This window comes from Maniola hyperantus, chromosome 2 (genome assembly GCF_902806685.2).
Source record: "Maniola hyperantus chromosome 2, iAphHyp1.2, whole genome shotgun sequence".
Classification (NCBI taxonomy): domain Eukaryota; kingdom Metazoa; phylum Arthropoda; class Insecta; order Lepidoptera; family Nymphalidae; genus Maniola; species Maniola hyperantus.
The window spans coordinates 3,816,402-3,831,268 of NC_048537.1; positions in this window are offsets into that span (position 1 = coordinate 3,816,402).

A 14,867-nucleotide genomic window follows, 5' to 3' on the forward strand; every position below is an offset into this window, starting at 1 on the left:
AGTCATGATATCATTTGCTTTAACGGGGAAGGAAAATATGTGAGGCAACTTAAACGCCAGAGAATTCTCCGTAATGTTCTCAAAGTTCCAATCTACACGTCTTGGTCAGCATTTTGGACTATGACCTAAACCCCTCTCATTCTGTGAAGAGACCCATGCTCAGTAGTGGGCCGGTGATGGACTGAAAGGATGATGATTATAAATTTAATACACGCTTAGTGGCAAAAAGGGAAGGGTTTGTGCAGTTTTTACACCAAATGAATATTTCTGGAGTTCCTATGTGAATAGGCATTCGAATGCTTGCGGAAAAGTAATATCTAATAATTACCTATTCGCAATCACTTCCGCACTTAAAATTTGATTGCTGATATAAACATTCTAATCATTACCTAATAAAAAGTAAAAAGAGTTTTAAACGGTGTATGAAGTTTCCGCACAAAGTAGAATAATTTAGAACGGGACAATAAATCATTTTTAATAACTACTACATTGATATTTATTTATTTTCTAGGTGACGTAAGGAAATTCCAGTTTTCGAAACGAAAATGTACCATAGCAGCCCGCGGCATCTTTCTTGCTAACATTTCAAATTGAGCTTTATTTACTTTAGCAATCCCAGCGCGAACGAGGAAAAGCCCGGCGTGCGTTTTCCGTCTTTTGTTTTCAGTTTCAACGGTATGGTCAAAGGTTGTTAATTGTTATCTAATTTACATTAAAAAATTAAACCAGGCGGTAACTGAAGCCGGGATTATTGCGAGACAAATCGCTAGTACCTACTAGAAAGGTCGTAACTAACAATGATAGATTTGAATGATACACGTATTAACGTTTTTACGTTCACACATAACCCATGTTCGACACTCTGTGAATCTATTACGTATAGAAAACAATCTTCAGGAAGAGATTGTGCCTCCTTAACATGGACTTGTTATATAAAAGTCGTTTGCCTATGATGTTCACGCCATATTAGTGAGAGATGCTGTCAGTGATTGAGGATTTGCTCAGAAAAACCAGTTCATTTCCATACAACTTGATTAAGGTTAGGGCTGCCAATCGCCATATTATGGTATCCAAAAATTATGGAGGACAAGTCCTCCTTTTCAACAAATAGTTCTCCCATTTTCTCTCATCCATAGAATCGTTCCCCTTTTTTTGACCTAACAATAATAAACACACACCGTCAAACACGATCATGAAGATTTTGGCATGGAGACCGGTGGCAACGGTTTTTAATTAATTACAAGTACATTCATATTTTCAAAAATGAAAAATGCGTACCTACAGTTTCTTGCGGGCTTTTTAATGGTAGATATGCGATCACTTTAAACTGCACAGTTAGCTTTAAAATTCCTTCCTAGGCTTTTTTAAGCTTCCTAGTCCTACACAAATAAATCAATAAAACTTAAGTCTACGTAGAGTTCCGTATGGAACCGATTATATTAATGGTTCTAATTATGGTAAAAGATATTTCAACGTTGACAATTTATCTCTATAGAAAAAAGTGGTATCACTACAGGAAATGGTAATTAAGAAATGACAAAGTTGATTAATTAGAATAAAAGCAAGAAAATTGTTTTCAATTAACACATTGTTAGCTACATTTAAAATGGTTGCAATGCCATTTGTAGAATAAATAAAATTCTTCAATCATTACTGCCAAGATTTGATCTAACTTTTGGATTTCAGTGCACCCATTAACCGATAAATGAGCAAATGTATCTAATATTTTTAACTTTTATTAGCTAACTCTCCCCGGCTTCGTACGGTTGGATCCTACTTAATCGACGTGTCATAAGTATTCAATCGACGACGTGTCATAAGTATAAACCATTCCTCGTCAAATGCCTATCTAAATTATGGTAAAAACAGAAATCCACTACGAAGTACAGAAGTAATAATGTTATCTAGAGAAGCGAAAACGTGAAAAAACATTACCTACATTTTATTGACCTATCTTATTAAACCCATATCCTCCATCCTTCCTACATGTCATCATACCAAAAAGTTAAATCGCTTGGCCAGAGTGGTAGTAAGTAGCTACGGCCGAAGTCTTCTCTTTATAGGTAACAAATACTGTTTTGATGATTTCTTGCATATTTTTTATGAGGTTTTACTCCTCGTGAGTCCGCATAATATCAGTTATTTAAGTCATAACATAGCATTACAAAATGTAAGTGGTGAAAGCCTAAAACAAATAAGCAAGTACCTAATTAATGTAACGAGGTTGTTACTTTCCATGCTCGCATGTTTTAGCCATTTTTACTTTGTCGTGACCGCATCCTGAGATAACGCATACTTTAACATACATAACGAATAACAAAAAATATGTATTTGGTTATAAATATGCACACGATTTAAGGTTACATCACCATTCCGACGTTTTAAACTTGAATACTTGAAATTAAAAAATGTTAGGTGCCACAAAAACTAAAATATCGTGACTAATCATTTATAAATAAGTTATTAACATGTACGACCATTTAAAAAAAAGTTTTATTGAGTTATTATTAAATCACCCAAAGATAATATTATCTTTGCTATTATTTATTTATCTGCCATCAAAAGGCTTTGTTGTCATTTATCCATAGTTACTTACACTTAATATCTCATAATCATCTCAATTCTCAACCCATCGTCAGCCCACAACTGAACATGGATCTCCTTTCAGAATAAGAAGGGCTTAAGCCATAGTTCATGGGCCAAGTGCTGATTGGCACACTTCACAGACCTTTGAAACGTTATGGAGAACCTCTCAGGCAGGCAGGTTTCCTTACGATGTTTTCCTTCACCGTAAAACAAGTGATATTTTTAACTGCTTATGCACGAAACTACGAATAGTTAGTGCCTTGTGATCCGGGATCGAACTCCGGCCCCGCTAATAAGAGGCTGAAGTCTTAATCACTAGGTTATCACCGCCTTTACACCACATACCTAACTTATTTTTGTATATATTCAGATTAACTGTATATCTCACCTGGTGTTAAGTGCTGATGCAGCCTTAAATAGAAGCGGGCTAACCTATGGCAGTTTTTATTAAACCCCTTTGGTTTCTACACGGCCTCGTATCGGACGCTAAATCGCTTGGAGGCATGGCCTTACCAGTTGGGTGGTAACTAGCCAGGGCCAAAGCTCCCCACCAAACCGGACAAGAGAAAATTATACAATTTCAAATTTCCCCTGCCGGGAATCGAACTCGGGACCTCCCACTAATAAAACCACAGCGCTCACCATTGTGTCAGGGAAGTCGTCAAAACTTACTTAATATTTATTAACATTACTATGAATTCAAAAGTAAGTCCGATTATGTATGTGTGTGTTAACTTTCCACGGCTCAAGCGTTGAACCGATTTTAATTCTGGGAAAACAAGGAAACGGACTTCGATTCTGGGAAAACAAAGGATTTTCAAACGGTAAAAAAAGCATAAATTGCTGCGGATGAACTAGCGGGCAAAATTTTAAAATGTTACTAAAATTAGAAAAACAAATTGCAAATTTTATAATACGAAATCGAATAGTTTTTAAGATCTTATATTGCTAGCTCCCTAGGGGTCGTGCTTGCGACCCCTAGGTTGGGAAACGATAACACGGATTAAAGTGAAGATATCAAAGGTTAAGTGAGCAGAAATGGTAATTTTGTAACGCATTTACAGATATAAATTTTATTGACAAATTCATATTTATGTACACTTCCGTGTTGCTTTACCAAGATTCAAATTACTTATTTTCTAAGTTGGGCAATATTTGCTAAAAGAAATAATAACAGTGAAATAATAATTAGTTGAGCTGATTCTTTTTATATCATAAAAATCAACTCAGCAATGTGTATTAACGAGTAGACGTGCTCTAAAACTATTTCCGAAAGCATGGAGTTTCAAATTGGTACGGGCTCAAAGATTTACATGTAAATCCCACGATCACCACACCATCACACCACAGATCACACTGTACAGATAAACCATATAGATACAGATATTAGTTACGTAGTAGTCTAAGCGTGTCTTCCAAATTTTTAATAAGGATCTTAATAAGAATCAAACTACATTTGTACGGGGAGCGCGCGAAAGAGACTCCTCTTAAATTTTTTAAGAATCCGTTGATCCGTTGCAGTGTGATTGAAGGACAAACAAACACATTTTCGCGTTTATAATATTATAGTAGAGACTTGGTTTTCAATGGTGCTCTACTTTGTATCAGTATAGATGTAACTAATTACTATACAAATTAGTTTACGTGTTCCACAATCCACATTAAGAATCTGACTTGCATAAGCATAGAGAAATCAAACCGATTAAACATAATTACAAAGATATAAAGCAGGTATAGTACAGATTTATCTTTGTATCATTAATTTTAAACTCGCCTATAAAGACTAACTATAACTATTCGTAGTTGTAGAGCAAGATCCCAGTGCCGCCAGACACTTCTTGTTTTCTGAGAAACAAACTATACCAATTCTACTATATCCAATAGTAATTTAGTGTGTACTATTAATGTGCGCATATTTTGCTAACTTGTGCCGGGAGCCAATTTATATGTATCAAGCCAGTGAAAGTACCTATTTAAAAAAATTACTCACTTTTCTTTAAGTTTGACCGCTGATTTTCATGTATGTTTTACAGAATATTGTTTATAATTACTATTCAATACTGCCAGACACTTCCTGTCAGCGGCAATTGCCGTCAGAAACTTTAATTAAAGCTTGCTTTGAAGCTTTAAGAAAATAACATAGTTTGTCTTACTTATTAGTCTGAGTCGTAATTTTTATATTATGATCCTCTGGAAATATACATAAAAATCAGCACTTCGACATTAAGAAAGGTACATAATGTTTTTACGTGCCTTTAGCGACTGATATTATATTTAAATTGGCAAGGTACAAACTAGCAAATATACGTACATTGAAAGTGCATACTAGCACTACTCTATCCTACACATTTTGTTCTCAGAAAATAAGGAATGTCTGGCGGCAGTGGGATCTTGGAACATTTATTTCTATAATAATTTTGAATGTATTGTTTTGCGATAATGAAAGATTACTTACGTTAACGCAAAATACTACACAAGCATAACGTGAAAAACGCTAAATGCTAAAATTGAAATATTTGGATATACGGCCGAGCAAGGTGTTCCTAAACTTTAAGGGTTTTTTAACCCATACGTGCAGTCTTTTAAGAATTAATATCAGAAAAAATAATTATTATAAAAGGAGTTTCAAATCCGGTCCAAAACATTAATAAAACAATTAAATACTAACTTAATATAAATATTACGAGTAGGTAGGCACTAGCTAGGCAAAAATTCTTAAGTAGGTACTCCTTGCCAGAAATCGAACCTGGGAGTTTACACTATAAGACCACAGCGCTCATGACTGCAAGGGAGGTCGTCAAATCAACAATAATCAAGAATGTTTGCCGATGATGAATGAAATCGCACTTGCCTTGTACTCGTATAGTGGTATTTCTTGCGTAAGGGCATCGAAAGTGACCAACGGGTCCCATCTCGCGTAGGTAGCGTCAGCTTATGAACATACACCGTACTAATATTATAAATGTGAAAGTGTGTCTGTCTGTCTGTCTGTCTGACTGTTTGTCTGTCTGCTAGCTTTTCACGGCCCAACAGTATAACCGATTTTGATGAAATTTGGTACAGAGTTAGCTGACATCTCGGGGATGGCGACTTTTATCCCGGAAAATTAAAGAGATCCCACGGGACTTATGAAAAACCTAAATTCACGCGGAAGAAGTCGCGGGCATCATCTAGTATTATTATATAGTTACCTACTTAATATAATATTATTAAGTAAGTACCTACCTACTATGTTTACGTTTACTACCGGCCGTTTGCCCTCAAATGTTACGACGATAATGTTGATTGATGATAAATGGACTTTATATAAATAGATGTCAGTTTAGGTAGTGCAAGTTCATTCCTTCTTTCTTTTCTCTTCGTCATATTCCTCATACCTGAGCGACACCGAATAATTAAAAAATCTTGGAAAATGGAAGAGTTCTACAATTCCAACAACTTTTGATATTTAGCCACATGGGTTAAAAAAATAGTACCTAGGAACCATTTTTTTCAAAAACACTAAGTAGGTCCCTATTATTCAGTAATTTGGTAATTAAATTAACTGTGAGAACCTATTATTAGCTTGTAGTTACTTAATTTTAAGATTATAGCTGTTGGTTTTCCTAATAAAATAAAAATAAAACAATACAATTCTGGAAGTCAAACTACGATACTCTGAACTTGTAATTATCATTGTATGTTGTAAATTGACAATCTAAAAACAAAATTTTTAAACTAGGTACTAAGTAGATGCTATACAAGTCTCAACTTAAATAAAAAAGATTTGTAAATATGCTCGTAGCTTTGTGTAAGAATATTTAATTTATAACCGTCTGTATGTTGTAACGTACAAATTGTTTGCTTATCACACTTTTTGAAGGCTCTCCAGATCGTAGTTTTAACAGTTAGCCTCAATATTACAATCATAGATTTGGCCACAGTCAGAGATCATTGGCCATAATCATTAAATTTAAGATTTTAAAATAAAAACAGCATAAAATCTATTTTTATAGATAACGAATTTAATAATAAGTAATCAATAAAATATCGATTATGCATAATTTTTTAATGATCGATTAGATATTAGGAATGAAATGAAGGCAGTTGTGCCACCCCCGATGATTAGCGAGAAGTGAGTGGAGCTACAAACTAGAAAAGAGTTGGAGAGCAACGAGAAGCGAGTAAGTATTTATTTGGGATAATTTTGTCGATGGGATAATCGCTTGTCCTACATTAATTTAGTCTCTGCGCAAACTGCGCTAGTGTTTTTACTGCCAAGAGAGCGTCACTGAGCGAGTTTATCTTTGATAGCTCTTGTCTTGTCTTGTCTTGTCTTGTCGCTGCGACAAACTAATGGAAAGAGAGAGAGAGAGAGAGAGAGTTTTCGTCGGCAGTGCGCACAGCCAGCGATCAACTGTTAATGTTATATTCATCATTTTTATTGTCTTGGAATCATAAATCGATTGTCCATTTCTCGAGCGAGAAAATAGTCGATAGCTAATCAGGGAGCCACTGTATTCAGGCAGCGCAAGACCGTGGTATGTGGACCCACAAGAGATCGCATTAATATTTCAATGAAACCCTTACCTATAAGTCATGATACTATGTATGATAATTTATTAGTTAGGTGAAGCCCGCTACTTGGTCCGCGTAAGTTTCGGTTTAAACAAAATTCGTGGGTACTCTTTGATTTTCGTGGATAAAAAGTAGCCTATATTCGTCTTTGGGATATATGCAAGATCTATAGTACTAAACAGATTTCGTTTCGTCAGAGATTTCGTTTTTCAAAAACTTTTGTTTAGGTACTAAGTATGCTTTACGTAAAAGTAAGATCAGAAATATTATTTTTAAAAGTAAAGATCATCGTACTATTGGACTGCGTGCCAATTCTTTAAAGCCGTTTCTCTATAAATGGACATGCGAACGGTACTACTACATAGCTATACCTAATGGTGCAAACGAAATCGTAATTTCTAAGAGGAGCGATTTGTTTGCCATCTGTACACATTATCCGTAGCGGGTGTTGAAATAGAAAACATACCTACGCCATAATGGTACCTACAATCAAAACAATTGGTTTACAACTAGATCAATCCTGTCGTCATGGGAGTATTGGTAAATAACTGGTAAGTAGGCAAATATTAATCGATCGTCTTTTGTTTTTATTCGAATGTGGAAATAGATGTCTATGTTCGCATGTTCGAGCAGCAGCTGAGTTTCTTACCGGCTCTTTTCAGTAGAATCTGCACAGATGATGCCTGCAACTTCAACCAGGTTGATTTAGGTTTTTTAAACTCCCGTTGGAACCCTCTGATTTTCCTAAAGTAGCCTAAGTATAGGTATAATATATTCCTAGGATGGAAGTTATCTCTATACCAAATGTCAAAATCGGTATGTGGTATGTAATGTGTTGTAAAAAACTAGAGACAGACAGACACATTTTTGCATCTATAATATTAGTATGCATTTGTATAACTAGTCGGGGCTTACGTCGACTTCCTAACCACGTGAGTATAGTTTCAATTATATATAAATATAGGTATATACCTATATATATGTATAATTGAAATCACTCACGATAGTTTAAATTAAAAAAAGTATGGATATGGATTAAGTATGGATATAAACAGCCACACCACTTAGCCAAGCCTTAAACTTAATGCAAAAATGCGCGACTGTGTGAAACTTGCAAAAAAACGCGTCATTATCGGGCTTTCGGGCTCAAGGAAAATTACTTAAAAAGTTTCGAGCAGGGCTTGCAAGGCCGTACACACGTAGATAGATTTTGCTAAACGAACTATCAAACCGCAAATTCCATTCGTGAGAAATCTTGACGTTCATTAACAAAAGATGAGTCAAGTGTTGAGACGGTTACTTTTGAAAAAATATTCTTATAGGTACTTAAATGGATTTAGGGACTTTTTAGAGCTTTGTTTTACAATCACTATTACGTCGTGAGTCCTACCCATGAAAAGTTTTTATTTTTTATTTTTATTCAGATACAGGTTAGCCCTTGACTGCAATCTCACGTGGTGGTAAGTGACGATGAAGTCTAAGATGCAGTCTAGGATGGTTTAGTAAAAGTTAAGTAATTAAAAAGCCTTCCGACCCGTTCACTGTACAATTATATCTAACTAAATGATGCCCGCGACTTTGTCCGCGTGAATTTAGATTTTTTATAAATCCCGTGGGAACTCTTTGATTTTCCGGGATAAAAAGTAGCCTATGACCTTTCCCGAGATGTAAGCTAACTCTGTACCGAATATCATCAAAATTATAATATTAAGTATGGATAGTATTTTGATGAAAATTTCATACTTAACTTTGAAAGCTCCCCCAGTAGGACGTTAGATTACATGAACAGATAGGTACGAGTAGTAGACAGTAGGAAACGTTGACGCTTTCCAAGAGTGAATTAGTACCCTTATTATAAATGCGAAAGTGTATTTGTTTGTTGGTTTGTTGGTTTATTGGTTTATTGGTTTGTTGGTTTGTTGGTTTGTCCTTCAATCGCGTCGCAACGGTGCAACGGATTGACGTGATTTTTTGCATGGGTATAGATAAAGACCTGGAGAGTGACATAGGCTACTTTTTATCCCGGAAAATCAAAGACTTCCCACGGGATTTTTAAAAATCTAATTCCACGCGGACGAAGTCGCGGGCAACAGCTAGTACATAATAATTATTAATATAGACTGATGATTATGATGATGATAAAATGGTAACTCTGGCACCATGGGTTAATATAACGTTAGAAGGTTAAAAAAAAGTCTAATAGATTTAATCAAATTCTGTTAAATTCTCCAAGATCTGTATGTAAGTAGATTTTATAATCTGAGTATACCTAGGTATCTAATAGTTCTAGTAATTCTAGAGAGTTATAGCTAAGAAGACAACAAATATACTCGTACTTACGCAAGTTGAGAGGCTCAACTCTTAGTTAATAGTTACCCAATCAATTAACTTTACAGAACACACTAAAAATAATGATTGACGCCGAAGCGTTGGGAATTTATTGGCTGCAGACATACGCAACCAATTAGTTAATTTCAGCAATTATATAAATTATAATTATTAATAATAACACAAGAAACTAGTTTCCCCAAAGGATACAGATTAACCTAATAAATCGTTTGCGTAACTCGCGGCGATCGGACCTCGTTACATCCTAGGCTTGCATTTAAAATTTCAACCTTCATTTCCTTTATACAGTCCTCAAAAGATGTTACCACGGTTAGTCTCTAACTCGATACCTGTAAGGGTCATAATTCAATTAAACTTCTGTGTCTGTCGCCAGCGATGCAGTTGCATGTGATGCAACGTAGTCAGAGAGTTAGCTAACGGTTAAACGTATGCACCGGTCAAAATTCATATTTCCATATTCATTATAATTATTATTAAAGTGATTATACGCCAATTGATTTCAACATGGAACCGACGTTTGCACTCGGAACCATGAGCCTTTTCAAGGGAGTGCAAGCCACGTATAAAATACTTATTAACCGTGAAAAAAAAAAGTTTGCCGTACCAATTTTAAAAAGCCAATTCCACGTATTTAGTAGACAAACCTGTGTGTAGGACGTTATATCCAAATAAAAACACTGACAGATACAGGAACGCCCAGTCCAAACCCTCAGACCTAGAAAGCCGAAGTTTTGCATATAATCATGTTCCCTTTATAACAGAGACAAGGAATAAAGTTAGTTTTTCCGAATTTTCCACGGAATCGAACCCGGAGCTAGTCCTATAATGTACTTATAATATTTAAAGTTCGTCCGAGTTGATCTTGATTGTCGATTTGTTTGTTTGGCTGTGAGTGTAGCTACGTTGCTTGGTGCAAAACGACTCGCACAAACACTTCGTCATAAGCGTTTATCAGCTCTTAAACTAATATAGCTCTACACGCCCAAAACCAATAAAACCCTTTGACGAGTTACCGACAGGAGTTCGCAGGTCACATTAACTTGGTCGATCGCTAATATTCCAATCATGGATTCAGGATACGGCCACGCATAGTGCATGTAAAGTGTGGCACACTAACTTGGCCTTTATTGCCTTGCAGCGCGCCAGCACGACTACAAGTACGTAGAATTATGTACACAGGACATCGCATACATAATAGGCTCTAACTTTTGATGGTCATTGGCCCTAGTTCACGAAATTAGTTAGTTAGCGTCTGGGTGTGCTACCAAAGACATTTAACTAGGTAATTAATATTCTGGTTGAAATAAAATACTATGCTGGCCGATCTATCGATGGCCAGCTAAGGCCCCAAATTACCCGTTTGAGATTTGGAAGAAATTGTGCATCCTGGACACAAGCGAACTGGAATAGCGTACTTTCTCTGATGAAGCTCTGGTTTCGTTATGTAGCGAGGACTGACGGCTGGTGCTACGAAGACCAACGGAATGCTCTGTGATCACACTGTGATCACTGTGATCTGAAGGAATCACTTCTCATGGTAGGGATTCGTAGGTAGGTAGGTACAGTTTATTTGTATATAGGTAGCACTTTTTTGCAAAAAGTGTAGTAGTTACTATATAAAAAAAAATGATATATTAGGTCAGTTGTATGAAATAGCGATCTTCTTCGATCCACCAGCTATCGGTAGGTGACTATGCAATAGAGATTGTAAAGAAAAAGCGGTCAAGTGCGAGTCAGACTCGTACATGAAGGGTTCCGTACCGTCATACAAGAAAGAACACTTTTTTTAATTTTCATGGCAGCCATTTTGAAATATTTATTAAGTAGATATTTTTTATTTATTTTTATTTTTATTATTCATGTACCAAAAATTGTAGTTACAAAGTAATAATAAATTAAGTTACATCGGAAATGCTTATCTCTAAACAGAGATTTCTTCCAGCTTCCCATTCAAGGTTGTGAGTGAGGCGTATCAAGAAGTGGAATAGGTCTACGGTACTAGAATCTAATAAACTACATAAATATCTTATAATAAATACCCAAATCAACTTATATACAATAATAATACTTATCATACATAATTATATACATAATATATGAAAAATATAAATACATATAATATATAAAATACTCTATATTAATGATAAGTAATACTGCTTCACTCTGTATTTGAATGAGTGTACTGAGTGGCAGTTCTTCTGTTTTTGTTACAGAGGCAATATAAACACACGTCATTCTGTGAAAATTTCGCCCCGCTGACAGACAGATGGACGGAAGCTTAGTAATTTGCAGTCCCGTTGGTTCTCTTTGGGTACGGAACCCTAAAAATGAAAGATTTCTTCTAGTTCGTAGAGTTTACGTAATAAATCAATTAAGTGCTTATCTAGAAATTATATGTAACACCATGACCAAAGTAAAAGAAACAATAAACTGAGTCAGCCGAAACACTCTCGGGGACTTTCGATTTCGAAATAAATTGTTACTCACCACCCCAGTTGCGTGTTTAAGACAAGCGCAACTTTGGTAATTGTTGTGCAAAATGCCCAAAATTGCTGCCGAATTTCATGGTGCGACGTTTATGTATAGATACCTAGTACCTACCTAATTAATAAAGATATTAGGCATGAGTAAGTAAGTTGAGCTTATACTTATCATGATAGAGATGCAAAAATAAATAAGTAAGGCTTGTGAAAACTTTTAAACTCCTTTAAAAGTAGACGTTTCGGAAAAAAATATTATTTTCATTGTTCAAAATATTTTTTTAATTAAGTAAGTATAAAAAATGTGTGAAAAGATTTTATAAACTGATTGCAAAGTAAGTAATTTTTTTACTGTTTTATAGTTAAATAGGTGGGTAAGTAGGTACTTTAACAATGGGCTACTTGACTCATATCTAATTTCGTCCAATAAATGATTATTTATTATAGTATTTTGCTTAAGACAACGAAATATATCAATAACAATTATTAAAAACGCAGGATGGATATATAAATCCAATTTAAAAAAATACAGTTTTTATTTTTATTTGAAACGCAGAAAACGCTGTCAGCCATGATGTGACGTCATTAAATATGTAAACAAAGAAATGTCATCCCTATGTCACGCGGGGACTAACGTAGTATCCATATATATAAAATTTAAAGTCCTGACTAACTTATATATCAACGCACAGCCTAAACATCTAAACAACTGGTCCTAGATACATGAAATTTGGTCTGTGTGTTCTTTGTAGGTAAAGAGAAGCTATCCACTAGGAAAGGATTTTTTGAAATTCCACCCCTGAGTGAGTTAAATGGGGGTTTGAAATTTATGAAGTCCACGCGGACGAAGTCACGATTATAAGCTAGTTTTTATATATTTCTAAAAACTCATAGTAAACGTAAAAAAATATCGTTTTCTCTTTATAAACTGAATAAGTTATTAAGTAAGACTTACAACAAAGTGATCTTTGCAAAAATAAATTTGGGTTGAAGTCGTTAGTCATATAGGATCCCTTTAAGCAAGTCTTCGCGTGTTACGTATATTTATTTCACTGGGCACTCTAGTCCACAACTTTCCTGTGGTCTTTATCGATGCGTTTTTTACATTCTCGGATGATTCAATAACGATAATTACTATATTTTTCATGTAAACTAGTATAGAAGTCATGTTTATTAAACTTTGGGAGGTTATGCTGTTGTTTACAAATGCATGACGTCAGAGCACAGATAATCTATCGGCCAAACATGGCCGACAGTGTTTTCACCTGTCTAAGAAAAATATATTTTTAAATTAAAGTTTTACGGTTTTTAGGGCGCAAAAAAATATAGTGTTAATTTTTTTGATCTAATAGGACAAATATTAACCATTTAAGACCTACTTAAAAAAAGTGTCAACTAGCCTATTTATTAAACTTCAAGGGTATCTGGTAGGGGGTTGCCACGACACTGAGTTCTGCACTGGCAACGCATGACGTGATTTCTAATACTAATCCAAAGAAATATAAAAAAAATAGACTTTATATTTTGACGTAAGAATTTTTACACCTTTGTTACCTGATATCTCCCAAAGCCACCATGATCCAAACTTTATAGTCGCTGAACGTTCCTCTCTGTGTTGGGGACAATACGCATAGAAACTTTCAGCTTTTATAAAATAATGAAGGTCTGGTCCTTTCGGGCGCTTAGTCCAATAGTAATATCAGCGCTCACGCAGTTTTAGTAAAGGAAGTAAGTATGTACCATCTCTATTGAAATGAAATGAAATGAAAAGACAATACCCATTCAAGTATGAACAAATGAACTGTCTTCAAGATTTTTGGATCACCATCAAATCAAATTCTATCTGTTCAATGACATCATCAGAATATTTGTAGAAAAAATTACCGAAAACGGTTTCCGCATTTCTGGACTATTAACCATAAAAATTTACAATATTATGAGGTTAGGTTCAGCTAGAAAGTAAAAAATATTCATGAAACATATTAAGAAATTATGTTTTTATTTAGCTTAATTACAAAATTAAGGTACAATGCTTCTTGTGAGAGTACTGTTCATGGGCATACTTCATTTGCTGTATATGAGTACCTATTCTTTAGCAATAAGAACTTTCTGTCTGACATCATGTTACGAACAGACGTTCGCACTGGTATTTATTCTAATCGCGATGCTCGGTATAGCTAATCGTTACACGACAGTACAAACATACATATTTTATGAGAGAAAAGCGGACGGATCTGGTACTGTGTGTAGTAAGAGATAATATTTTCTTAGTCGGAAAACGTACCTAGAAGTATTTAAAAAAAAATTTAAATATTGCTGGCCAACTAAGCATGAACATTCTGCTTGATAGCTTTAAGTGTTTTATTGCAATACTAGCTGATGTCCGCAAGTTCATCCATGTGGATTTATTTTTTAAAAAATACCGCGGGAACTCGTTGATTTTCCGAGATAAAAAGTAGCATAGTATGTCACTCTTCAAATCTTTAACTATATCCATGTAAAAAAATCAGGTCAATCCGTTGATTGCGTTTCGGTGTTGCGTTCAATAAACAAACAAACCAATAAACAAACAAACACACTTTCGCATTTATAATATGGGTAGTGATTATGTACCAAAAAAAAATTGTGCAAAAGAAAGGATGATATCTAGTACTGTATGAACATGCCCTCATACGTAGGAAATGGAAAAGCGACAACAGCATCTGCATGAGAAAAATGCTAAATACAAATAACAATCAATGGAATTTCTCTTTAAGTGGTACCTTTGTTTTGTCTGTTCGGTTTCTGTTGACACAATATCTTGTTGCTAAGAAAAGTTGTTCACTCGGTAAGTTCATTCATTCCTAGGGGATGCTAACATCACATCTCCTCTAGTCTCCGCTCTGGTGGAGTCCG